The following is a 27661-nucleotide window of genomic DNA, read 5'->3' on the forward strand; positions in this document are numbered from 1 at the left end:
ATGTATGCATCTTCCGCATTTTGCTTTTCTTATCTCTTAAAGAGGGAGGACACTTGGGTTGTCTCCAGCACCCCTCTGCCACAAATAAGATAAACATACTGTTTCGTGTCCTCTTATGGATTGGAATGAGAATTTCTTGAGGTTATATATCCAGAAATGGCGTCCCTTGGTCAAAAAGCTTCTACATACCAATTATGCTAAATTCTGTGAGATTGCTTCCCAGAATGCCCGTACCAGTTTGCATTCCCACCAGCAGTACCTGAGAGTTCTCACCTCTCCATGTCCTTGCCAACCTCCACATGGATCCACTTTTCTGATGTTTGCCATCGTATAAAGTAAAATGGCACTACTATTTTAATTTCCATCACTGATTGTAAGTGAATTTCAGCACATCTTCACATATTGGTCATTTGAATTTTCCCTTATAGGCCATAATTTTTTTTTTTTTTTATAAGAGAACAAATCCACTTTATTTACTTTTCAGTAAGTTTAAATCCTTGAGGGGTACAGGTTTATACAGATTGTGTGTCCTATGGCTTTAGCAGGAAGGTTGCTTTGGGATATGGCACGAACCATACCCGTTTCCATCAGCACGAGTTACTTTTCCCCAGATTACTCTGGTTTTGTTCAGTTTGCCACCAGGAGTCACTGTGTTATTCTTTGCCTTGTACACATATGCACATCTCTTGCCTAGGTAGAAATCAGTTTCATCTCGAGCATAAACACCTTCAATTTTAAGAAGAGCTGTGTGCTCGCTCTTGTTCCGGAGACCCCACTTATAGCCAGCAAAAATGGCTTTGGACTACAGCCTTCCAGACATATTTGTCCTTTTAGAAGTCCTGTTCCCAGCAGGCCCCCAAATTTCAGCAGCAAGAGCTCCACTCAGCTCCACAGGCGCCAAGATGGCGGAAAAGACAGGCCATACAATTTTTTTAAATGTGTGATCATATTGTTCTGTAACTTGTGTTTTCTCACTCACCAGTATATTTTGGGCATCTTTCCAGGTCAATAAATATATCTATACAACATCATTTTTATTGCCTGCATAGTATTTCAATCATATGAAAATGTCATAATTTGTTTAACTACTTCTCTGCTATTGGGCATTAAGGATTTCCCTCCTACATTTACCATGAAAAATGCCCCGATAAACATCTTTGTGCATTCATCTTAAGGTTATTTAATGAACTGTTTTAAGCATAAATTCTTGAAAGAAAAATTATTGGGTCAATGGGTATTGTTTTACTGTTGTTAAATTTGATACATGCTGCCAAATTGCCCTCTGGAATGACCAGTTTTTACTACTACTAACAGTGTATAAATGTCAATTTTCTATATTCTTAGCAAAACTGACCATTATCCTTCTTTTCTAATACTGTGTTACTCAACAGATAAATATGGTATTTCTTACTACCTTTATTTTTTAAACTTTTGTTTATTTTAAGTGTGGTTTTCCAGGACTGATCAGCTCCAAGTTAAATAGTTGTTTCCGTCTAGTTGTGGAGGACGCAGCTCACAGTGGCCCACATGGGGATTGAATCGGCAACTTTGGTGTTAAGAGCACCGTGCTCTAACCAACTGAGGTAACCGGCCACCCCCTCTTAATTACTTTTCAGAAAGTTTTATTCTTTTCCTGTTTTTGAGACTGCATTTTATATCTTAATAGTTCTAAATATTAGCTTATATTTAGCTTATAGCTTCATTCTAGTAACTCTATTATCTTTAGCAGCTGACTCTTGTTCATTGTGATTTGTTTCCTCCTGTTTTGGATTCTGAGCTCATTTTAATAAAGCTTAATCTATGGTTATTCTGTATGGTCTAGGCTGAGGTGAATTCCTCCAGAGAGTTTTGTGTCTGTCTCTTCTTATTGCCCCAAAGTTATTACGAGCCTGGGACTATTTTTAATACGAATTTTGTGATTTGGTGTTCCTAAACTATGCACATGTACATGTGTTGGAGATGTGGGGTGTAGCCTTTTGAGGTTTTACTTGAATGGATTTATTTTAATGTCTCAGTTCCTTTTCTTCTGTCCCTAAACAAGTCTCTTTTTTACCAAGGAGAGGAAACCCCTCCCCAAAGCCCAGGTGACTACTTTTCAGCTCAAGCTTTCCATTCTGGTTTTTAGTGATATTGGTTTGGTCTCCTGTGCATTTCCTGTATTTTCATGGGAGTTCAGTTAAGCATTGAAAAGGATGTTAAGTATATTTTAGCACTTCTATAGCAGAATTTTCAGCTTAACTAGTCTGCCATATCACCAGTGTCATGCGGGGTGCCATGCGGGGTTTCTGGTCCCGCTCCCCACACCAGAACGCAAGATATAGTGAGGCCTAAAAGGAACACCAACGGAGCCATGGATACGGGAGTCATACCACTATATTCTCGCTGGCGGCTGGTCGAGACACAAAAGCAAACATCCGCCAGTACCCCAACGAGGGGTCTTCCTGTACCCCTGTCTCGCTGGCGGCCGGCCAAGACACAGGAAGTAGGATCAACATGGTCTGCAATCTGCCATCTGGGCTTGCTAACACCACTTACTAGCCGAAGTCTGCTGTAGGCTTCTCTGCCAACAAACCCACCCCTTGCTAACTGCAATCTGCGCTTACTAGCTTAGCCACGGCAGTTATATCAGTGGCTAATGGCTAACTGGTAACAGCTGATGGCCATGCAATCACAGCTGATAGCCATCTACTACCCGAGTCAGCACCTTTCCATGTGAGGCTGAGAGCCTGGAAACTGCTCTCCGGGACTCTGTCCCCACAACCAGAAATAGGAATTAGCATTAACTATCCTCATTATTACTTTAACTTACAGTATTTCTTTGGTCAATAGTGAGATTAAATATTTTTCATATCTTTGTGATTATTTATATTTCCTCATATATATTTAGTTCTTGATCCTTGTATTCTGTTGGAGTGTTTGTTTTTTCCTGTTGATTTGAAATACTACTTAATGATTAAGAATATTAGTTTTGCCACATATACACATTCCTTTTTTCCTTTTAGTGGAGTTTATTTTTGCCATATAAAACTTATCAATATTTATCAATTTTTCCCTTTATAATTTCTTCCTCTGTTGGGTTGCTTAGGAAGCTCTTCTCTGTCTCACTATTTTAGAATATTTACCTATTTTTTTCTAACACTTTTATGACTATTTTGTACTTTGAACTTTTTAAAGCAACTGGACTTTATTTTGGTATATGATGTGAGGTAGGGATTTACCTTTATTTTTTTCTTCCATATTGTTAGCCAGTTGTCTAACACATAAACTCAGTAGTACATATTTTCTGTAGGATTCGAGAGGCTTCCTTTGTCATATACTACAGAGGCTTTCAAGCTGTGTTCTACAGGGCCACAGGTTACTTCTGCAGTTTCCTGGGGAGACAAGGAGGAAGCAAATGAGCTAGACTCTTTTCCAGCTTCTAGTAGAGCAGTTATACTCTTTTTTTGTTTTATACGTTGAGGCTCCATGTCAGATTTTATCTGAAGAATGAGTTCATCTGCCTGCAAATCAATAATATAATAAATTCTTAAACAGTAAATATTTGAAACTGTTTCTGGTCTTTTTATTCTCTCCATTGCTCAGTCTGTCTTTTCCTGCACCAGTTTAACAATTTAAAACATTATCATGAAACTTTTCAAACTTACACAAAAAATAGAGATAATAACATAATGAACTTCCCCATGTACCTATCATTAATATCCAACAATTGTCAAGCTTTTGCCACACTTAATTCATTTATTCCTTTTTCTTTTCTGTTTGTTTTGTTTCTTGCCAAAATATCTGGTTTTCTCTTTTCTTCCCTCCCTCTCTCACTCCCTCCCTCCTCCCTTGCTTTCTTCTTTTATCCTGTCTTATTCTCTTTTCTTTTCCCCAGATATCATATCATTTTACCCACACTTCAGTATGCAACGGTTAAAAAAGAATAAAATTGTTTCCTTATGCAACCAAATGCTATTGTCACATTTAACAATAATTTTGTGGTATCATCTCATACCCCGTCCACAATCAAATTTGCCTTATTGCCTTAAAAATGTCATTTGACAGTTGTTTGTTCAAAACACACTACAGACAAGATTGTTATATCTCTAACATTTCTTTTAATCTAAAGCCACCCGCCTCCCTTTTTGTTTTTATGCCATTGACATGTTGAAGAAAATAATTTTTAATAATTGTCATTTATAACTTTTATTATCAAGATAAATCTTGATTCTCTACTTCACTTTGCCTGTGTAGACTCAGCCAGAACACACTGGCTGGCTCACTTGTTAGGGTGGGGTGGGGGTGGGGGAACTGGAGTGGTTGGTCACTGCTGCAGTTTTTGTTACAGAAAGAGAGAGAGGGGGGGGGGGAGAGAGAGAGAGAGAAAGAAAGAGAGAGAGAGAGACAGAAAGAGAGAGAGAGAGAGAGAGAATCTTGAAATGTTAATCTTTGTGCTTTTCTTTGCTACACTTTTTCCACTTGACCTTTCCCCTAGTAAATCAGAGGCATTGCTTTGAGGAGAATTAGGATTGGTACAACCAGAATGCAAAGAGAAAGAAACAGAATAAAACAGTCAATGTTCAGTTTTCTGACTTTTAAAATAGCCTCTTGAAGCCCACATCAAAAACAATAGTTTTGAAAGCCAAAGCCTTTTATTTGCAGAGAACAAGGTTTTGTTGAAAGAAGAAAAGGCCCTTGAGAATCAAAGAGGAAGGCCCGGAAGCATGAGAGATTGGGCTTTGCCCTAAGAACACATTGGGAAGAGAGCCTGACTAAGCCTCTCGTACACCCCAGAGTCCTGGGAGGGAAGGGAGGACCTAGGAGGTTGGAGTGAGGCCTGGGTGGGGAGTCACACCAAGGGGAGGACAGCAGCTGGAGACTGCAGATCAGCCCCCAGGAAGCCCATGGAGGAAGATCAATGCTTAGAGCTCATCTGCCATTTGAGAGATTCCACTCAAAGAGCTAGATTAGTTGTTCTTTGTACCACTGCGGGGGGCTTTCATCATCAACAGCCTGCAGGTCACGTTCAGATGGCCCAGCAGAAGTGACACTTGCCTGGGCCCAGTATCATTGTTGAGCCCTATCCAGATTGCTTGGTGGGGCAGAAAACACTAATAAACCACCTGCAATTTCTTAGATCAAAGGGCAGGGGCATTTTACATCTAAGGAGTGATGGAGCTGAAGGCAGAGCCACCCCCCTCTGTATTGGGTGGGACTGGACACTGGGGACACCTGCTGCTTTACATTCACAGGTCACATATGGGACAGCCTAGATCCCAGCCTAGTTTTGCTTATGTTCTAGCCTGGTTTTGTCTCAGTTTGATGGGTTTGTTCTACCAGTTACAGCAGTGATCCTTAACCTCATATGCCTGTTAAAAATTACTTGGGGGAGCTTTAAAAAATACTGACACCAGGCCCATCCCAAACCAATTGAACTAGATTTTCTATGAGTGGGTCAGAATGTCACTGAGTGATTGAGAGTAGATTACATCTTTGTGAGACCACTTAAATTTGTTCAGCCCAGACAGTATCATTCTTCAGCTATTTAAAAAATGTACCCCAGTCATCATAATAGACTGAAACCAAGAGTTAGTGTTTGTGTGTGTGTGTGTGTGTGTGTGTATGTAGTTAGTTTTAGATTTAGGGTTGTATCCAGTAACATAGACAGAGGTAGAAGGGTTGAGTGCAGCTAGCAGGGCAAGTGTTTGGAGAGAAGACCAGCTGTAGGAGATGGAAAGAATGTCAGCTCAGGGTGAGGCGACAGACAACAGTTGGTTGTGCTGTAAGGAGCTGGCATGAAGGAGGAATAGCAGGAAGCAACAGGGCATCAAGTGTGGCAAAGAGGACAGCAGTGGACATTCTAGGAACAAATTGTAGGCATGCCCCAGGAAAGTCCAGCTGTAGGAGACAGAGAGAGCGTTCTGCTCATGACAGCTTGCTATGAGCTGAATTGTTTCCCCTCCCCAGATTCATATGTTGATTTCCTAACCTTCAGAACCTCAGAATATGACTGTATTAGGAAATAAGGCCTTTAAAAAAGTAATTAAGGTAAAATGAGGTCTTGTGTATGGGCCTAATCCAATATGACTGTTATACTTGTAAGAAGAGATTATGACACAGATTGAGGGACGACCATGTGGGGACACAAAGAGAAGGCGGCCATTTGCAAGTCAAGAACAAGGCCTCAGAAGAAACCAAACCTGCTGGCACCTTGATCTAAAACTTCTAGCCTCCAGAATTGTGAGAAAAAGATTTTCTGTTGTTTAAATGACTCAATCTATGGTATTTCATTGTGGCAGCCCTAGAAGACTAATACACTGCTGTCAAAGGGGTTGGCGAGAGCAGGGCAGTGCTGTGGTTCTAGAGGTAGGACATCATGTCTGGGTCTCAGTGCCAGGCACACAACCAGGGTCAAGGAACCAGGGCTGGATCACTGATTCAGGGGAAGTAGGATCTTATTCATTCATTCATTCAACAATATTTTATTAAGCTCCTCCTCTGTGCTGGCGCTCATTCCAGGCACCGGATATACTGTTATTGCAGTGGTCCAGATGAGAGGTGATGTTGGCTTGGATGAGGAGGGTAGCAAGTGAATTGACAATGAAACTTCTGAGCAAGGAGATAATGCTCCTTTAGTTTCCCTGACCAGGCATGTACCTACCTGCAGCGGGGTTTGAGTGACCGCATTTTTGGAGAGAAGGAACTGTGGAGCTGGGACCAAGCAGGTTATTTATAACTAATCCAGCAATGTGATTTTTCTCTTTGGGAGAAAGTATAGTTTCAGTTTATATGAAGTTTTCACTGGCACCTAGATTAACAAACTTGGATGTTTTCCCTGAATGTCTCCATCTCATGGTTTTGAATTTAACATGTAACACTCCAACTTTATCTTGACTTCATTCGTTTTTCTAAAATGTCAAAGTTTCTTTCCCAAATCATGTTTCAGTGGAAAACCCAAGCATTTCCAGGCAATAACTCCATCATCTGTCACTGCAGACAGCCATCAGCTAAACTTCCCTAATCATAACACATCTGCTCCTCCAGCCCTGTGTGACCATGAGCATCAAAAAAATCTCCAAAATAAGTATCCATCCCAAATCTCCGCCCCACCGCCCCAGTGTTCTATTAAATGAAAGACAAATTGTCAGCACCAAATAAGCCCATTTTTATGAAAAGCCGGGAAGTCTTTCGAAAGCTTTCAGACTAAACTGTCCTGTTAAACATGACACGTCGATGATGGGAAATAGTTGCATCTATGCAGTCCCTGGTGATCGCTGCAAATTCTGGTAACTGGGGACTGCTTGGACTCAGGCACCCTCTCTACTTTATCCCTGTGGAGGACTCTTTCCTCACCCCATTATTTGAAAAATTAAAGTGATGTGAGAGCCCAACTGATTTACACTCTGCCCTTCTTTCATTGGCTGGTAGCATGGGGTAATGGCAAACAACAGAAGCTTTGAAGTCAGGCACCCTCGAGTTTGCAGAGGGATTGATTCTTCAGCCTCCCAGCCCTGTAATTGTGGACAAGTCACTTAACCAAAGTCTCAGTTTCATTAGCTGTAAGATGAGGATAATAATATTTACCTTATAGGCTTGTTGTGAAGATTAATGATACGAGTATGAAAGCATCAGCGCCCTGTGCCTGGCAGTGTAGTAAATGCTCATTAAATGGTAACTCTTTTTAATAGCAACAACTAAGGATGCCCTGATTTAAAAAAAGCAATAATAAAAGAAAGAAAGAAAGAAAGAAAGAAAGAAAGAAAGAAAGAAAGAAAGAAAGAAAGAAAGAAAGAAAAGTACCTACTCTTTCCCCATGCCAGAACCCAAAGCTGAAACAGCAGGTGACCATTTCATGTTGGATTAATCATCTTTAAAATGAGATGGAGTCAATGATCTCTTTCCTTTCCTGTAGCTCCAGCATTCTAAGATCTTGTATTCACGAAATGAACATTGAAGAACCAAAGAAATTAAACCATCTTTTCTGACTAGTTCCTCTGGAGGCTCAAGCCATGCTTCACTAGTACTTCCAGTTCCAAAACTTATCGGATCATGTCTTTTCAAGAGAGCAGTTTGGAGGAGGTGGCCTGGGTGGAGAATACCACTTAATTTCATGGCCGCAAAAACAATTCTTTCTTCATGGTAATAGAATGAAAGCAAAGGGACATTTGACCTTTGCAAGATGTTTTTTAATGCAAAGTACAAGGTATGCACATAATCTTATTTTCTGACGATCCTTTAAAAAAAAAATCTGGCATATTAAGGACTCCATTTAAAAGCACTGAAGATGGGAGCCAGAAGGAAACTTTTTCTTTCTGAACAATGACCGAGAAGGGAATTCTAATGAATATTTTGGCACACATATTTCATTTTCTGGCTGCTTCAGGAATCCAAGAGCCAGTAGGTCATAATTAAAGCCAATAATGGCAACTCCAGACAGTTATTCAAATATTTTCCTGGTGCTGTCAATTCTCTGCATTAAATGATTTAACATCATATTTGGGGAGTGCAGAACATAAATGCAGAGAGGGAATTAAATGTTATGAATTTTGGAACATTTGCTGCAAGTTGCCCCCAAAGATATTGTTTATTACATTCAAAGGAATCATAGAATGTTTTCTTTAGTAGATAATTTTATAAGACCCTTTCCATGAAGTGAACTGTGAAGTGTGTCCTTAAGTCCTCAGAACAAGATCACATTTTCTGCAGGAAAGAAAAAAATCGAGTTTGGGACTGAAGTCTTGTGTTATGTAAATAAATGAATTTCTCCACTGCATCTTTCTGGAATGTTCTCTTTGATCACCAGGAGCTGTTAATACTGCAGATATAGTTATATAACTTTCGAAAGGCCAACGCTACATACTTTTCTCTCAACTCCACTTCCAAAAAGAAGATCCACAAATATATCTGTTTGTAAAATCTGTGTAGGATCTTGGAAATAAGGTCTTCAATTTTATCTTTGTTTTTTTCCCTGTACAAGTTTTGTATCTTTAAAAATAATAAATATGCAAAATCCTCCAGGTCCCCCCCCATCCCGTCCCTACTTTAAATAATAAGAGTTTCCTCCTAGATGGAAATTAAGCAACTCTGTACGTGTGGTGGGTGGGGGCACACACAAAAAATTTAAGCAATTCAATTTAAAGAGGGTCTGTGAAAATCCTGAAGCACCATTTTGGGATGAAACAACTGGCTAATCACTTCTTAAAGGTAAAACTGGATTTGCTCTGCAAAACAATTCAGCAGAAACTTGGGTTCCAAACTCCAGTGCTGTGTTGTGGCAATGGAAACTTTCCAGCCACAACTGGAAACTGGGAGCCAAGCACACTGCGAAGGCAAGGCAGACATGTGAGGCCAAACCAGACAGTAAACTTGGCACTGTCTGTTCCTGAGCCCAGAGCTACAGCCGTCCAGTGGTGAGGTACCCTTCAAAGGTCTCGAAATCTCTAGGTGCACCAGAGTCCAGATTTTAAAATCCCTTTTCTTTCCCCCATCTTTCTCTGCCTACACATTTCACCCCATGGTTACATCATAATCGATGGTGAAACGCTGTGAGGTGTGTACACAATTCTTAGGCATGCATCCTCTTAATCATGCTTGGGTTTCTTTGAGGACTTCCCTGTTGTGAATGAGCAACTCCTTGACCTTGGGCAAGAGAACCTGAGATGCAGGGCCACAGCCTCTGCCTTTGTGATCAGGCCCGTTTGTGGCAGCCACTTTCCGGCTTGGCTTGTAGAAACACGCAGGCCTCTGGCTTGGGGTCACAGGAAGACTTTCTTTGGGTTCTCTTGTCAAAATGCACAGAGCCCACTTGAGAAGTCACTAGTATATTCTCTACATTACAGGATGGCAGGGTGCCAGTTTCTCAGCCAGCTGGCTGACTCAGAGATGAGGAGATTATTCCATGACACTTTGTTTTCATTCCAAACCTAAGGGTAAAAAATGTAAAACTTTGCTGCCATCTGCTGTTTTTTTAGGAATAAATTCTTGAAATGATTCTAGGATGTTATGTGTTGGTTTATTTTAGCAGTGTCTTGAAGAATTTGGGGGATTTCAGAATATATGTTTGTATAGTTGGGTACCAGCTGGCCTGTCAATTCCTAGGATGGGTTGTTGGCCACACGGGTGGCTTCTTTCTTTCAGGTCATTAAATTCTGTCTTCCCCATCCTTTGGTGTAAGCTTGTTAGGGGCAAGGGAGCAGGAGGGAAAGACCAACTCCCTGAACCTAGACAACCTTCCAAGGGAGCTCATGCAGAGCTCTGGCCAATGAGATTTAAGTTTGGAAGCCCTTTCCTCATGGGACAATGATGTTATGGAAGCCATAATGGAAGGCAAATTCCCCAATTTTCACAAGGGTATGTCAGTGGGTAGAGTTTCTTGAAAGTACCTCTCGGAAGCACTCTTTCTCATCAGAGATGGCTATAAACCTTGGTATGAGTTTCATTTTGTGATGTCTCCAAATGTTTTATTTTTATCTTCTCTGAGGAAACTGAGGCAGAATAAGGAAGAGGGGTTTCAAGGAAAATGAAGGCTAGCCCAATTTGAATCATTTCCAGGTGAGAATTTTTAAGCTTAAGGTAGATGATGAGTGGGGGAGGGAAATAGCCTATCCTTGAAGCACAGGTAAAGAGCACGGGGAGAGTTGATAATTATAAGCTAATTTGGGCCTGAAAGGCCCTTAGTCATCTTACTGGAGGCACCCAGAGGACAGAGACTTCCTAGTCTTGACTATATTTGTAGTTTGTTGCTGCTCCAAATCCAAATCAGAGGGTGGAATTTTCCTCTTTGCAGTCTCCGGGAAGGTCCATTTGTATGTAAATGAGTTCCTTTCTTTTGTCTTTTGAGAATTTTTTCAACCAAAATCTTTTTATTGACAGAGATTAATGACTCTATTAAGCATGTTTTTGTGTAATTCTAAGTGCCTATTCTTCCTCTTTTTTTTAAAAAAAAAAAAACATGTAAGACCTGGGACTTTGTAGATGGATACAGAATAAAGTTTTAGAGAAATGACCCTTGATCTTTGTGCTATCCAAGAGAAGACATCTGAGTGGTATAAACACTGAAGTTCTCAGATGGCCTATTACTCAGTGTCTGACATGATAGTTTACATGCGGTAGCTTGTTTATTGAATGAATGGTCAAACTTATGTCCCAATGTTCTTGCCAGGAGGTCTGTGAGACCTGTTGGTAGGAATGGGGGTAGAACAGAGCAGAAGGAAGAGTCTCAGAGTTAATAAGGTGCAAAATCTGTGGTAGAGTGAATCATAGGAGCCAGAATGCTATGGTCGGGTCAAAACTGAAACCATAAAAACTTCAAAATATATGTGTATTACTTGCAAATTAAATATAATTCTTGGGGAAAAAAATCAAAGAACAAGAGGGTTATAATGTACAAAATTCCTCCTTCCATGTCTCATTCCCTAAACATGGCATTGTAATGTCTTGCACAAACTTGACTGTGTTTATGCTTCATGTATTCTTTTATTTATGTGCCCGTTGTTCTCGCTCAGGATTTTGTAAAGTCTTTGGAAAAGTTCCAGCCTGGGGCCGGCCCGGTGGCTCAGGCGGTTAGAGCTCCATGCTCCTAACTCCGAAGGCTGCCAGTTCGATTCCCACATGGGCCAGTGGGCTCTCAACCACAAGGTTGCCAGTTCAACTTCTCCAGTCCCGCAAGGGATAGTGGGCTCCGCCCCCTGCAACTAAGATTGAACATTGAACACGGCACCTTAAGCTGAGCTGCCTCCCAGATGGCTCAGTTGGTTGGAGCGCATCCTTTCAACCACAAGGTTGCCGGTTCGACTCCCACAAGGGATGGTGGGCTGCGCCCCCTGCAACTAGCAACGGCAACTGGACCTGGAGCTGAGCTGCGCCCTCCACAACTAAGACTGAAAGGACAACAACTTGAAGCTGAACAGCACCCTCCACAACTAAGATTGAAAGGACAACTTGACTTGGGAAAAAGGCCTGGAAGTACACACTGTTCCCCAATAAAGTCCTGTACCCCTTCCCCAACAAAAAAAAAAAAGTTCCAGCCTGTCTCAGCTGTGTAAAGAGTTCAGGGAAGAGGTTTTTATACTACTAAATAAATATCAATATTTCCCTTGGGGGCTGATGTGATAATGGCAATGGGAGATCAAGTGGGAGAACCTAGCAGGAAGGAAAATTCAAGAGGACTGGATTGGATAGTAGTTTCAGCTTTCCCTCCTCTCCTGGAGAGTCTCTCTTAACTTTTTTAGGTTTTTTAATTGAGGTATAATTGACAAGTAAAATTGTATATATTTCAAGTGTTCAATGTGATGATTTGATGTATGTATACATTGCGAAATGATTACCACAATTAAGTTAATTAACACATTCATTACCTTACATGGTTATTATGTGTATGTGGTGAGAATACTTAAGATCTACCCTCTTAACAAATTTCAGGTGTATATCACAATATTATTAACTATAGTCATCATGCTGTACATTAGATTTCCAGAATTTATTCATCTTGTAACTGAAGGTTCATACCCTCTGACCAACATCTACCATTTCCCCCTCCGCCACTCCCTGGCCACCACCATTCTACTCTCTGTTTCTATGAGTTCAATTTTTTTTTTTTTAGAGTTCACATATGGATGAGATCATACAGTATTTGTCTTCTCGAGATTCTCTCGATAGTGCTCAACTTCTAAGGTTCTGGATATTTTTTCAGGAAGGGAGGCAACTTCTCAGGAGAATACTGAGGTTGATGCCTACCTGTGTGCTCGACTGAGTAGCATGGCAGCCCGACCATCCCATGCATCTGTTGATCCCTTACTCCCCCTAGAAACCCTGCTCCTGTGCAAAAGTAAGAGCTGGAGGCCCCATTCTGTTTTCTGCCCTCTGGGGTGGGGAAGAGAATACAGTAATTACAAAGAGAACTGAAGACCTACTGTAAGATAGGGCAGGTGAATGGTCAATTCTTCCCCTCTCAAGGCTATCAGAGCTCTATGCTGACAAAGGTTATTTTGCAAGGGTATTTATGAGGCTCCCTGGTGACTAAATGAGCAAGACCATCGTCATTACATCTGTAAACCCGTCCTCTGATGAACACACACTCCTCCTGGATGGTGTCAGGACATGGTTGTTTGAATGTTTTAGATACCAGTGCTTGCCCCTCTTCTTGTGCTTGGTAACCAGGATGCTGTCAAGAAAATATAGCAGGGCTTCTATGAGCTTAAAAAAGAGCATTTCAAAATATTGCGTTAGCCTTTTGTCCTTTCAGTCTGTTTTTTCTAGAACAAATGTAATCTTACTTGCTACAAATTCTGTTTAATATAGCTTTTCTGGTGAGTCACCTAAAGTGACGCTTCAGATATGGTATTGTTTTAGACATGTCAAGCTTGAAATGTTAGCCAACTTTAGTAACTACTCTTTGGGAGGATCGGTGATGTGCTCTTACATGTGTTTTGGGAAAGATCCTAACATGTCCAGAGAGAAAGATATGCCTCAGACAAGTCAGTCAGCATTGTGCATCTCAAAATATGCTACAAGAGCTTCAGAAGTTTTAAGGCTGCAAGAAGCTTTAAGGAGTGCTTTCTGCAGGCTCGAACTCCTCATGGCCCAAGACATGTGAAGGTCATCATACACCAGCCCCTACCCCAACAAGTGGACAGAAGTGTGGGGAAATCTCCAGGAGGCCATGCGGAGGGGTCAGAGGACCTTGCAGATGCTCTGAGGAAAAAACTGAAGCTTTAAACAGAACATCATGCCATGACTTTAAAGGTCATTATCTAGTTCACACTTACATCAGACTATAAATATTGTCAGAAAGTGGTTAAGTTTGCCAGGACCATGAAGGGTGAAATCACTCAAAATAGACCTCAGGAATCTTCAAAGCCCAGTGTGGCCGTGGCCGGCCATGATGCTCAAACCTGATGAAGCCTCATGAGATACCTTGACAGAAATGAGAAACAGCAGCTGCTTAAAGGAAAACTTATACTCACTGACCCTCAAAACTTGCAAAAGCCTTTCAAGCCACATGAGTACACATTGTCTTTCTCTCTTCCACCAAATGGACGTGGGGTAAAAAGGGGAGACTCATACTCCTTAAATGAAGTCCCTTGTCAGAGACCAGCTGTACTACGGCCTCTGAATGCTCCGCCCGTCTCCCTTGCTGTGGTGTAGCTTGTTGCCCAGTTAGCACTGAGCAGTAGCTATCAGCTCTACCCACTGGCTGGCCCCACCCTCTATTGGCCAAAGCCAGGTCACCTCCTGCCAGGCAGTTGCTGGGTGAAAGTCCAGAACAGCGCTCCTGAATAAACAAGTCAAAGAAAGGCAGTTCCCAGCAGTGGATGGGGCTGTGCTCCAGAAGTCTATTTGCAAATCTGTCCTTTGGAACTTGGAAGACATTCCCCAGGAGGAGCAATGGTATGCATTGTGCTAAGGTTCCCAGGCTAGCCCACAGCACTGATGTGACCCAGAATGAGCTTGGAAAGCAGTGCTCTAGAATCACCATTGTGGGTTACAGTCTCCTCAGACATTTGCCGAGCTAGGAAATGGTAGCAGCTGACGTGGGGATTCAAAACTGCTTCAGATTTGTGGGGTGGGTTGATTCAGTGGCTTTTGGGTGCCAACAGTGGCTGAGATCTTCCCAGTCCCATAAAACCCCTGCTCCCCTTTTTCCTGCCTACACACTTTAGGCTGAGGGCAAAGGGATGACTATTTCTGTTTTTCCTCTGGCTGGTGTTGGGCCAGACTGGCCTGGGTGAGAATCCTGACACCACCATTTACACAGTTGCATAGCCTCGCTGAGCTTCAGTTTCTCCTCAGCAAAATTGGGGTAACATATACCTAAGAGAGCCTTGGGGTTGCCTCCCCAACATCTGTTCTCCTTCTCTTGGTAACTACCATGACTTTTGTCAGGGTGTTCACATCTCTCTGCAACAGACCACTCCATTCTTGAAGGCTCAGATCTAGTGTGATTCCATTTCAAGACACTTATAATAGATAGTGGGTGCTGGCCTAATCCAGGCCAGTGAGCTTGCAGAATTTTACTGGTTATCAGGAAAAAAAAAGTTCCCTCTGTCCTGCTAGCTAAGAATGGGGAATTATGTGGTTCCAGTAGCAATGGAAAGCCACTCTGAGATAGCAAGAGGGGCCAAACCTAGATGGAAGCTCTCACTGTGGGTGACTGAATGGAGAGATAGAAAACAGAGGACTCCTTGATGAAGCTGCTGCACTTCTAAACCGACCCATCTTGAAGTCTGTTCTACTACTGTGTTTTAAGTGTGTGAACTAATAATCCTCTTCACTTCATGCCATTTTGAGTTGAGCTTTCTGTGCTTGCAATGGAAGACATGTTAATTGATATACTACAGCACAGGATTTACCATGGGTAATAAATGAGATAAAACATTCATAGTATTTAGCAGTATTCAGCACTGAGCCTCACTTAGAGATATGACCCCCACACCTCCAGCCCAAAGGCATTAGCGGGACAGGCCACAGTTTCTCAGGCCTTTGTTGGGATAAGGAAGAAGAGGGTCTGGAGCAGCACATTCTGACTAGACCTTAGCCTGTGTTAGGACTCGGGCATCTTGCCTGGACTGAGAGATAGCCCTGCTGGACTGGTTCTAGTTTTCAGATCAATCCCTTTGGAGGGAGTGAGCCTTGTAAACCTGGGGTTCCCCTAGATCCTGGGCAGGTATATACAGTGAGAAGAGTTACTTGAAACTTTGTGCTTTTCTTCCTTCAAGTCATGTAAAAATGTTGACTAGGGAACCAAAGGAGAGAACCACCATTTGCTGGAGCAATAACAAAGGACCTATCTTTGAGATCAAGGTTAATGTCTTCCCTTTTTCTTTCTTTCCTCCTTATGCTCCTCTCTTCCTTACACTTTTTCACACTTCCAATTCTCACCAGGCCTGGGGAAGAAGAGAAGTCAGATTTGAGACGGATCCCTGGAAAGGAAGGGGAGATATTTACTGGAGGGGAAAAGGAGATCTAACTCTGATGACTTCTTTGCATTTAAGAGTAGCAGGGGTCTCAGTTTGCAGCCTACATGGTAGCTGTAGACTCTTATAGGAGGTTGGCAAGGCCGGTCTCCTGGAGTCTTTGCATGAGGAATAAGAATCTAGGCAGGGCAGTGTGGTTCAAGGACAAAGAGTTGAGTTGTAACCGTGGTAGGAGGGAGGAGTCATTTGGAGCACGCGTAGTGGCTGCAAGTCAGATTTCTGGTCCTTTCATCACCTCCTGATTAGACCTGAGTCCCTAGGGAGAGGAAACTGCAGTAGAAGAGTAAGTTCACACAGAGCTGGCACAACAGAAATCTGCGCAAGGAACCTGGCTCACGTGACATTCCTGCTTTGCATAAAAAGGGCAAAGCTCATTTGTCTCAGTTTAGCTCACTGCTTTTGAAGTATGCTTGAACCAGGATGGAGACGGAGTGTAAGCGTTTTCTTACTGAAATCAAGTTTCTTCACAAAAATGGGTCAAGGGTGCCATGTTCCAGTGGGAAAATGGATGCCGAGAAGTGAAAATAGAACTCCAGTGTGATCTAACTAGAACAGGATTGAGCTGCCAGCCTCTTATCTGGACACTAGATTTATGACTATGGTCAACAACTGCCCTGGCCTTTGTTTTTATCAGTCACATTCCATTAATGCCTCATAATGAGTTCGTGGTCAATAAAAAACCCAGTTGTTTTTACATGAATTGCTGCCAAGCCAGGAATCCCCATGAATTTGTACTGTTGACTTTTTTGAAAATAAATACAGAACCTAACAGTGATCCTTGTTGAATTTCATGCTGTTCAGATTATTTCGTGTCTTGCTTCTTTCTTCTATTAGCTATTACTCTAAACTTTGTGCTTATCTTCTTTATTCAAGTCACGTAAAAATGTTGACTGGGGCAGGATATCAGAAGGGTGCTTGTGAGTCTGCATGGGAAACTGCCTGTTGATGAACACCCAGTTATTTATGAACCTTCGGTGTACATGGCTATTCAGTCAGCTGTAATACTTTTATACCATTCACCCCCTGACCTTATCCTTCACTGGATTGTTAGATGCTTTGTCTAATGCCTTACTGAAATCAAGTTACACTGCCTTTGGCGTTTTGACCCTTAGCAGTCTGGCACTTACTCAATACCTTGCACGTGGTAGGCTCTCCATAAATGTTTGTTGAATTAAATTGAATTCCCTGAATCATCAGCTTAGTAACCACATATTTTCAAAAAGGGAAATGAGGCATGATTAATTGATGGGACACTTAGTTTCCTAGTGCTCTTTATATTTCTTTCCATTGTTTTAAATCAAAATATAAAAAAGGTTACACATTATAGAAAAATAAAATGTAGACTATGATTGACAATAACCATTATGCCAATTATTGTCATTATCAATATCCATTACTATAATGTTTTTTCTTTAAAAAAACATAATCATGTTAAACTTCATTTTTCATTTAATCTATTTTGGCCATCTTTCTATAACTGAGTAGAATTCAGTTGTATGGATCTCATTCTTTTCTAAGTGTTTTAACAAATTGTCTGTTTAAATTCTTCAGGTTCTGGCATCACAGTTATTTGTCTCTAAATTATGGAGTTAATCCATTCATCCTAAGGTACATATATGCCAGATAGTGGGTCAGAATGGTGAGGAATTATAAAGAAAAATCGTCAAGGTCCCGATCCTTCAGAGGCTGGGAATCGGATGGGGGTCATGAAATAAGCACAGTACTAGTGATGGAACAAGGCCCCATGTGTTCAGATTGCTGAGAGGAGTGTGTCAGGTGCTCTGGGGCCTTGGTTAAATGCAAAGGATGGTAATTCTCTCTTCTGGGCGCTTCTTGGAGCTTGGAGAAGTAACCAAGAGATGTTCAGGCAGCTGAGGCTCTCGTCACAGCCTGAGTTCTTCTGCCACTCTTAGACCTAGGACAGCTGAAATGATGGGCTGTTTGCCTTCAGACAGCTCCTGCACAGGCAATGTGTCCAAAAGGCATTACTTGCTCTGGGTGAGGGCACCATGGCCCTTCCCTGTATCTGTAGTTATCAGATTAGTACAGGGTCTGGTCATAGAGACCACAACAGACAGAAGAAGAAGAAAAAGACAACAAAGCAAAAGCCAATCGTGGCAGGCAGACTTTCAAGGTGACCTCCATCTACTTTGCCTTTGGCATTCACATCTTTGTATAGTCCCCTCTTCAGGAGTGTGGATGTGGCCTGTGACTTCTTTCTAACCAACAGGATACAGTACAGGTGATAGAATGGATGTGATTATTGGTTATGCTGCACATGGTCTTATTGCCGTCTTACTGAGATTCAAATTTGCTTTTGAGGAAGCGAATGGCCATGTTGGGAACCCTAAGTACCAAAGACCTGTGAGAAGTCTCTAAGGGCTGCAGGTGGCCACTGGCTGACAGGCACCATGAAACTGAAGCCCTGAGTCCTACAACTACAAGGAACTGAATTTTGCCAACTGACCTCTGAATGCGCTTGGAGCAGGTTTTTCCCTAGGCTAGCCTCAGATAAGAACACAGCCCTGGATGATACTTGATTGCAGCCTTCTGAGACCCTAAGCAGAGGGTCCAGTTCAGTTATGGCTGGATTTCTGAACCCCAGAAACTGAGAGAATAATCATGTGTTGTGTTAAGCAGTTACATTTGTTATCTAAGCATCAATAGGTAACTAATACATCAGTGTTTGATCTCTATTGCCTTCCATAAGAACTGCAGGGTAAAAAAAACAGCCAGAGGGAAGAGAGGCTGGAAGGGAAACTCAGCAACCTTTATGAAGAGAACAAAGTGACTAGAGAATGTGCTTTTGGCAGACCTGTAAAGGTCTGCCATGTTCATTCATTTGTTCATTCATTCATTCATTCATTCATTCATTCATTCATTCATCAAAGGATGTTAAGTTGAAAGTATGGACAGCCACATCAAGATAGATATATCCAAATATACGGTGATGGAAGAAGAACTGACTCTGGGTGGTGAACACAGAATGTGATATATAGATGATGTATTACAGAACTTATACCTGAAACTTATGTAACTTTACTAATAATTGTCACATTAATAAACTTTAATTAAAAAAAAAAAGATAGGGCCAGCCCGGTGGCTCAGGCGGTTGGAGCTCCGTGCTCCTAACTCTGAAGGCTGCCGGTTCGATTCCTACATGGGCCAGTGGGCTCTCGACCACAAGGTTGCTGGTGCAACTCCTTGAGTCCCACAAGGGATGGTGGGTTCCGCCCCCAGCAACTAAGATTGAACACGGCACCTTGAGCTGAGCTGCCTCCCGGATGGCTCAGTTGGTTGGAGCGCATCCTCTCAACCACAAGTTCAATTCCTCAAGTCCCACAAGGGATGGTGGGCTGCGCCCCCTACAACTAGCAACAGCAAATGGACCTAGAGCTAAACTGCGCCCTCCACAACTATGATTGAAAGAACAACAACTTGACTTGGAAAAAAGTCCTGGAAATACACACTGTTCCCCAATAAAGTCCTGTTCCCCTTCCCCCATAAAATCTTAAAAAAACAAAAAAAAGATAGATGTGTCAGCCAGGTTTCAGGGAAGGATATTGTAATAGACTGGATTGTGCCCCCTCACCCGCATTCAAATATTGAAGCTCTAGCCCTCAGCGTGTGACTGTATTTGGAGAGAAGGCCTTTAAAGAGATAATTAACTTACTATAAGGCCATTATGGTAGGACCCAAACAATTCGGATTGGTGTCCTTATAAGAGAAGTTTAGGACATGCAAAGAGACACTAGAGATGTGTATGCACAGAATGGCGACCATGTGAAGAGGCGGCAATGGTACAATTATCTGGAAGCCAAGGAGAAAGGCCTCAGGAGAAACCAACCCTGCCAAATCTTGATCTTGGACTTCTAGCCTCCAGAACTGTGAAGAAATTTCTATTGTTTCAGCCACCCAGTTTGTTGTATTTTGTTATGGCAGCCCAAGCAGACTAATATAGTTATAGAAATCACTCTAGATATTTTAAGCACAGAAGGAGTTAATGAAGGGAGTTAAGTGCTTTCAAAATCATTGGAAGAACTGGAGTTGCAGGCTGCCACCAGAACTAATGTGCTGGAGAATGTACTGCTCTGGCTGTGATCTGGGGATCATGAAGCTGATGACTCTTCTGTCAATTCTGCCATGGCCATCACAGCTGTCTCTTAACACCAGGAAAGTGATGAGCACTCACTGAAAAGCTCAGATCAGCTACCCCTAGTTTGCTATATTCAGGTGGCCATGGCCTGATTGCCAGGAGAAAATGGCAGTGGGTGATGCTCTTCATCCCATTTATACCTTCTAAATCTCATGTGAGGATCTTAATTGAATTTAGTATCCTGGCTGAAAGGGAGCTGTAGTTTTTACTTTTCAGCTTGTGTAGCACAGGAAGGCCCAAACGAGGGTATGGGAAAGGATGCTGGAGCCTGGAGACATATCCAGCACCCTATACTAGACATCAGAGCAAAGCAAGTGCCAAGACAAATCAACCTGTAGGCATTCAAAGTTAGATGCCTGAAACTGGTAACAGAATTAATTGAGCTGCTCACCTACATCAAAGGTATAAAGTGGCATAGAAAAGATTTCTTTGTAAATCTTGATAAAGAAGACTTCTTTGGAAAAGTTGTACAGTTTTGTCTTCACCTATCTCAAGTAATAGGACTGAATGCTTTCCCGCTCACCTCAGGTGGAAGGAAAAGGGATTCAATAGACCATTCTGAGAGCTTGATAAGACTCTCCTGAAACTGTGGGCATGGGAGGGTTCATACTGGACTTTTATCTGACTCTTATCTTGGAAAATGTATAAGATGGAGGTGGTTTGCGGCATTGCTCAGACCTTGGGAGTGAAGGAGAGATGGCTGATGAAGGCAGCATTCTCTTCTAGAGTTTGTTGTGGCAGAGAATGTGTGAGTGTTTCAAGAGCTATGGAATGTCACAGGAGAGGTGAATTGGGAGAGACACTTGAGTTGAATCATTGAAGAGCTAAGTAAGCTGAGAAGGGCCAAGTATGACCTTCCAGGCAGAAGGAACAGCATGTGATGACTCAGAGGCATGAAAGGGCCTAGAATGTCTGAGGAAAAGTTAAATGGCAGATTACCTGTGGTGTAATTTGGGGGTGTGGGGAGTATAAGAAATTGGCTGGAAAAAGCATACTTTATGTTTCTAAGTTTAGCCTTTGTCCTTAGGAACTAGGGAATTACTGTAGAGTTTTTTCCTTTTAAATTAATATACTTTTCAGAATATTTTAGATACACAGAAAAACTGAGCAGATAGTACAGCAACTTCCCACATGGCCATACATAGCTTCCCTAATTTTTAACATCTTTCTTACATTAGCATGGTTCATTTATTACAATTAGTTAATCTATACTGAAAATTTATTATTAACTAAAGTTCATAGTTTATTCAGATTTCCATCGTTTTTTTTTTTTTAAATTTTTATTGGGGAAGTGTGTTTCTCCAGGGCCCATCAGCTCCAAGTCATTGTCCTTCAATCCAGTTGTTGAGGGCGCAGTTCAGCTCCAAGTCCAGTTTCCATTTTCAATCTTAGTTGCAGGGGTCACAGCCCACCATCCCATGCGAGAATTGAACCGGCAACCTTGCTGTTGAGAGCTCACACTCTAACCAACTAAGCCATCCGGCCGCCCCTAATTTGTACTTTTTAATCCCTTCCCCTTTCACCCATCCTTAACACCCCTCCTGTCTTACGAAGTCCCTCTAAGATTCCTTGTAATACTGGTTTGGTGGTGATGAACTCCTTGAGCTTTTTCTTGTCTGGAAAGCTCCTTATCTGTCCATCAATTCTAAATGACAGACTTGCTGGGTAGAGCAATCTTGGTTGTATGTTGTTGCTTTTCATCACTTGGTATATTTCCTGCCACTCCCTTCTTGCCTGCAAAGTTTCTGTTGAGAAATCAGCTGACAGTCATATGGAGGCTCCCTTGTAGGTGACTAACTCCTTTTCTCTTGCTGCTTTTAAGATTCTGTCTTTGTATTTGACCTTTGGCATTTTAATTGTGATGTGCCCCGGTGTTGGCCTCTTTGGGTTCATCTTATTTGGGACTCTGTGCTTTCTAGGCTTGAATGTCTATTTCCTTGACCAGGTTAGGGAAGTTTTCTGTCATTATTTCTTCAAATAGGTTTTCAATTCCTTGCTCTCTCTATTCTCCTTCTGATATCTCTATAATGCGAATATTGGTACACTTGATATTGTCCTGGAGACCCCTTAAACTCTCCTCAATTTTTTGGATTCTTTTTTCTTTTTGCTGTACTGATTGGGCATTTTCTGCTACCTTATCTTCTACACCACTGGTTGGATTCTCTGCTTCATCTAATCTACTGTTGATTCCCTGTAATATAGTCTTCATTTCTGTTATTGTATCCTTTATTTCTGACTTGTTCTTTTTTATGGTTTTCATCTCCATTTTTATGCTTCTAATCTCTCTGTTGAAGTTCTCCCTGAGATTATTGAGCATTCTTGTAACTAGTGTTTGGAACTCTGAATCTGATAGATTGCTTTTTTCCCTTTTGCTTAGTTCTTTTTCTGGAGCTTTGTTCTGTTCTTTTACTTGGGACATGATTCTTTGTCTCCCAATTTTGGCTGCCTCCCTGTTTTGTTTCTATGTATTAGGTAGAGCTGCTATGTCTTTCGGTCTTAGTAGAATGGCCTATGTAGTAGGTGTGCTGTGGGGTTCAATGGCAGAGTCTTTCTGGTCAACAGAGCCACACGTTCTGAGAGTGTCCCTTGTGTGGGTTGTGTGTGCTCTTCTGTTGTAGTTGAGCCTTGGTTGATAACTGCACATCAATGTGAGGGACTGACCCTTGGGATCACTGGTTATGAGGACTAGCCTTGACTACAGTGGAAGAATTATTGTGCAGGGGCTGATCCTATGGCGCTAGCTCATTTGGAAGCTGGCCATTGAGAGCACTAGCCCCAGGACCACCTTGGAGGGGATCTGCTGTAGGTCTACTTCAGCCACAGCCCATGCCCCACCTGGGCCACCCAGTGGGAGTCAGAAAGAAATCTGCAGATGGCTGCCGCCTGTGATATGCTTGGAAGTGCCTTGAGAGGCCAAGCCACGAACCTAGGTCATCTGACGCTTGTGCCGGCTTAGGGCTGCTCAGCCAGAGTGACAGGACATGCTCAAGCCAGATGCTGCTTGTCTAGGTTTCACGAACATTTGAGAGTCTGCAGCTTGAGCCAAGGCAGGCATGAAAAAGCCACTGGAAGAGGCCTGGGTGTGCCTCAAAATTGGGTGGGGCCAGGTCTCAAATCGCCAGGGCATGGAGAACTAATGGGGGTGTGGGGGGGTGGGGGTGGAAGGACTCAGATATGGCGGCCACCTGTGTTCACACAGTGGGAAGGGGGAGAGCTCAACATAGAAACAATGGCCTCCACCAGATCCCTCATCCAGAAGAAATCTGCCTCAAGAGCCCCTATCCCAAGCCAGACAACTCAATTCCCACCATTTTCCCCTGCCACCTTTTCAGCTGCTACCCCAGCACTGGAACTCAGAGTGAGTGATTCCATTGGTGGGGAAGTCTGTGCACACAGTCCCTTTAAGAGGAGCACCTGTGAGTGCAGCTGTACTCAGTCTCACTTAGTCACTATCTCTACTGGTTTTCATAGGCAGAAATTATAGGAACTTCTCTCCCTGGCAATGGAACCCTGGGCTGAGGTGGAGCTGGGAATCTCTCATTCCTTTAGCAGATGCGGGGGGACCCCCACAGCTGAAATAGCCCTCCAGATCTTTAATGGTCACACAAGGGTGTGGGACCAGCCTGTTCCGCGTCTCTGACCTTCCTACCAGTCTGGAGGTGGCTTCTTCAGCAAGTCCTTATTTGAAAGGCTTCAGTTCAGCTTGATTTTAGGTGATTCTCAATAATGGTTGTTTTGTAGATTAGTTGTAACTTTGATGTGGTTGTGAGAGAAGGTAAACACAGCGTTTACCTATTGTGCCATCTTGGTTCCTCCCAGATTTCCGTAGTTTTTACATATGCCCTTTTCCTGTTCCCATGTAGGATACCACATTACATTTAACTGTCGTGTCTCTTTAGGTTACTTGTGGCTCTGACAGTTTCTCAGACTTTCCTCTTTTTGATAACCTTGGCTGTCCTGAGGAGTACTGGTCAAAAATATTGTAGCATGCCCTGTCTTGAAATTTTTCTGATGTTTTCCTTGTGATTAGACTGGGGTTGTGGGTACTATGGGTTTTTCAGTATAATTTGATCAATGTTTTGCAAAGGTGATTTGCGGCCAGTGTGAAGGGTAAATGAGATGGAGTATATTAACTTGGTACCTTCTCATTAGGAAGCCCAGTCATGGCTTACCATCACAATTATTATTATTATTTTTAAATAAAATCTTACTCTTTAATATGGCTGACACAGCCTGACAGGATCTAGACCCAGCCAGCCTTTCTGACCTCAGCTCCTTACACTCCTCTCCTTGCTTCAATTCCACTGGTTTGTGCTTCCATTTCTTGAAGATGCAAAGCTTGCTACCCTCAGGACATTTCAGTGATGTTTGCTATGTAATGTAGGTAGAAGATGAGTTGGGGGCCTGAATTAGAGAAGGAGGGGCAGATTAGAGAACATATATGTGGCAGAATTGACAGGATGCTGACTGATTGGATATGTGAGAAAAAGAAAAGAGAGGAGTTGAGCACAGTTCTGAGATTTGTTTGAACATCTGAATCACTGGACTTAAGCATTCACTGAGATGGGGATGCAGGAGTTTGGAGGGGGAACGTCATGAAAGCGTGATGACACACACCAAGCGTGATTTGCTTGTGGGACACTGAGATATTCTTGTCCAGCAGGCAGTTGGAAATCATGAGTCTTAAGTTCAGGAGGGAGGTTGGAATAAGAGTCACTGCCAAATGAGAGATTGTGGTGGGGACTCAGATTATTAATTCAACTGGGATAAACCCAAGGGACATATTTGCAGTAATTCAAGCCCTTGGCAAGAATAGTTTAATGTGAACTTCAGGTCAGCAGAGAAATTAAATTTATTTTGGAGACTATCAGGCAGAAGGAGGCCAGGGCTTTGGGGAGGATTCTGTGGTCATTCCACTTGCAAGGCTTAGGCTAATGAGTGCTTCCTTTCTACTGGAACGAAATTTTGGGACTTGAAAAGGCCTCTTTATTAACTAATTAATATAGCCTCAGAAAAAGTAGCAGAGAGGTTTGGGGTTCGGACTGAGTTATATGAGTGGGAAATAGAGTGGTGGACAGACCAGATTAGGATGAAATCACTCCCAGGTATGTTATTTCTTTACAGTTTTTATACCGTGGTATTTACATTAAAAGAAAATTACAAAAGTAGTACAGTCACGTTTTGCAGATACTATAGGTTGGCTCACTCAGTAACCATTCTAACCAGCTTCTCCCTCATCCTTTCTACTCTAGAGGCTGAAAAGCAACGTACACAAATTCCAAGATCTCATTACAACCTGACGTGGCCACAAAATATAGTTCGGGTTAACGAGAAATTTCCAGAAGTCCCCGAGGTGGACTTCCAGTTCAGTCTCTCTCTTTTTTTGTGTGTGTTGTTGTTTTTTAAAGGAGCATGCTGCACACAGTGGCCCATGCGGGGATGGAACTGGCAACCTTGGTGTTATTAGCAACACGCTCTAACCAGCTGAGCTAACTGGCCACCCCAGGGCTTCCATTTCTGAAATAGAAAGGCACAGATTTGTGAATAGAAGCCTTTTTGGCCTTCTGCCTTCTTCCAGCTTGGAGCTCAGATACAATGCTTGGATATAATGGCCATCTTATTACCAACAGAATGAAAGCTGTAAGATAACAGTGGAGCAGAAGGATAGAAGAAACCTGATTCCTTAATGACATCCTTTAGCAACTATGCTGGTTCTGGTCCGTCCACTTCTGGATTTTGTGTTATATGGGAAAAAAGCTTTAACTTCTTCATAGCAGTACACTGGCTGTCAACTTTAGCTGCCCATTAGAACCACCTGTGGAATATATATATATGTCACGGGATATAAAGTACAGCATCAGGAATATAGTGAATGGTATTATAGTAGCTATTTACGGTGTCAGATGGGTAGTAGACTTGGTGGGGTTATCACTTTGTGAGGGGTATAAATGTCTAATCATTATGTTGTTTTGTACAACTGAAATAAAATAAAAATTAAAAAAAGAATCACCTGTGGAGACTTAAAGTTCCCAGTGCTTAACTTGCTCTGTATACCACCAGTTGAATAAGAATTTCTGGTGCTGGAACCTAAGCCTCAGTAATTGTTAAATCTCCCCAGGTGATTCTAATGTTTAGCCAAGTTTGAGAATCAGTGGTTAATAAACCACTGTCTTTTGTTTTTGTTTTGTCTTTGTTACCCCTACCTGGATGCTATTGTTACAATACATGTGTTGAAAGTGTATTTGAACAACAGAAGCATATAAATCTCCCTATTTCCAATCAGCTCTGTCTGAATCACAATCTTAGAGTGCTGTGCCTTTTCTTTCAAATTTTCCTCTCTGTATACAAAAGTATTAGGTTGGTGCTAAAGTAATTGTGGCTTTTGTAATTATTTTTAACCTTTTAAACTGCAATTACTTTTGCACCAAACTAATATATTAGTTTTCCATTACAAAAATCATTCTAGAGGCTTGTAATACAGGGTCTCTGGTCCTGCTCCCCGCATAAGAACGTAGGATATGGTGAGGCCAAAAAGGAACACCCACGGAGCCATAGATAAGGGAGTCATATCACTATATTCTCGACGGTGGCTGGGTTGGAGACACAGGAAGCAGGAGCCGCAATCTGCCGTTAGCTTCTCTGCCAACTAACCAACCCCACTCATTAGCTGCAATCCGCTATTGCTAGCGTAGCCATGGCAGTTATATTAATGGCTAATGGCTAACTGGTAACAGCTGATGGCCACCCAGCCACAGCAGATGGCCATTTGATTACAGCTGATGGCCACCTAATGACCGGGCCAGCACCTTTCCACGTGAGGCGGAGAGCCTGGAAACTGCTCTTTAGGGAACTGCTCTCCTGGCTTTGTTCCCACAAGGCTGTTCAAGTGGAGTCTGAGAAGTGACACTGCTAGATAGCCCAGAAAAATTAGGACAATGGTGACTTCAATTTTCTATATTCATAGACCATTACAGAACCTGGGAAATGCCAATATTTTAGCATCCAAACCACCTCTGCCAACCTGCCTTTAGAATTTTAAAATAATAGAAAATAATACTTAATTGATAGTCTAATCTTCTAGTTCAGAAGTTTTAAAAATGGCATAAAACTTTCTGTCAATGCTTAAATATTTAACTGTGAGACACAGAAGATGTTGAACACTATGTTGCTGGGCTTCAATGTAAGGTAACCCTCAATTTTTGTGTAGTCAAATCTTTTTTGGGTTCCTGCTTCGTGTCAATTGTTTAAGGGTTGGTTCTTGAAGAAGCATCATCTTTTTGGGCTCATGTTTTTGTTTTAAGTTGCAAATCACTTTGAGATCCAGGAGAGGTTGAAATTGGCACATGTAAACATTTTCAGCAGCTCTGCTATTTGACAGCATATCTAAAAATGTATATACAAATATCTCTGTATCTGAAAAGACCTAGCTCCAGAGTGAGGATTTCTGTAGTAACAAAGTATTAATTTTGTCAATTTACATGTAACTTGTGAAATATATGCTAATTTCTTTCTCATGGGAACAGCATTGCACAAGTCCTGGAATGAGAAAGCA

General features: G+C 42.1%; 1 long non-coding RNA gene and 1 pseudogene across 6 annotated transcripts in view; both read right to left on the reverse strand.

Moving 5' to 3' along the window:
- The window catches only part of LOC109446057 (uncharacterized), a 118748-nt gene that overhangs the window by 10261 nt on the left and 80826 nt on the right, over positions 1–27661 (reverse strand). For all 6 annotated transcript variants that reach the window (XR_012497508.2, XR_012497509.2, XR_002137134.3 and 3 more), the window contains exon 3: positions 3219–3371. This is a non-coding gene — a long non-coding RNA (uncharacterized LOC109446057). The remainder of the gene's footprint in view (positions 1–3218; positions 3372–27661) is intronic.
- LOC109446045 (large ribosomal subunit protein eL33 pseudogene) lies at positions 490–820 on the reverse strand (annotated as a pseudogene).

The sequence above is a fragment of the Rhinolophus sinicus genome, chromosome 14 (genome assembly GCF_057876585.1).
Source record: "Rhinolophus sinicus isolate RSI-liver-muscle chromosome 14, RSI-T2T, whole genome shotgun sequence".
Lineage (NCBI taxonomy): Eukaryota > Metazoa > Chordata > Mammalia > Chiroptera > Rhinolophidae > Rhinolophus > Rhinolophus sinicus.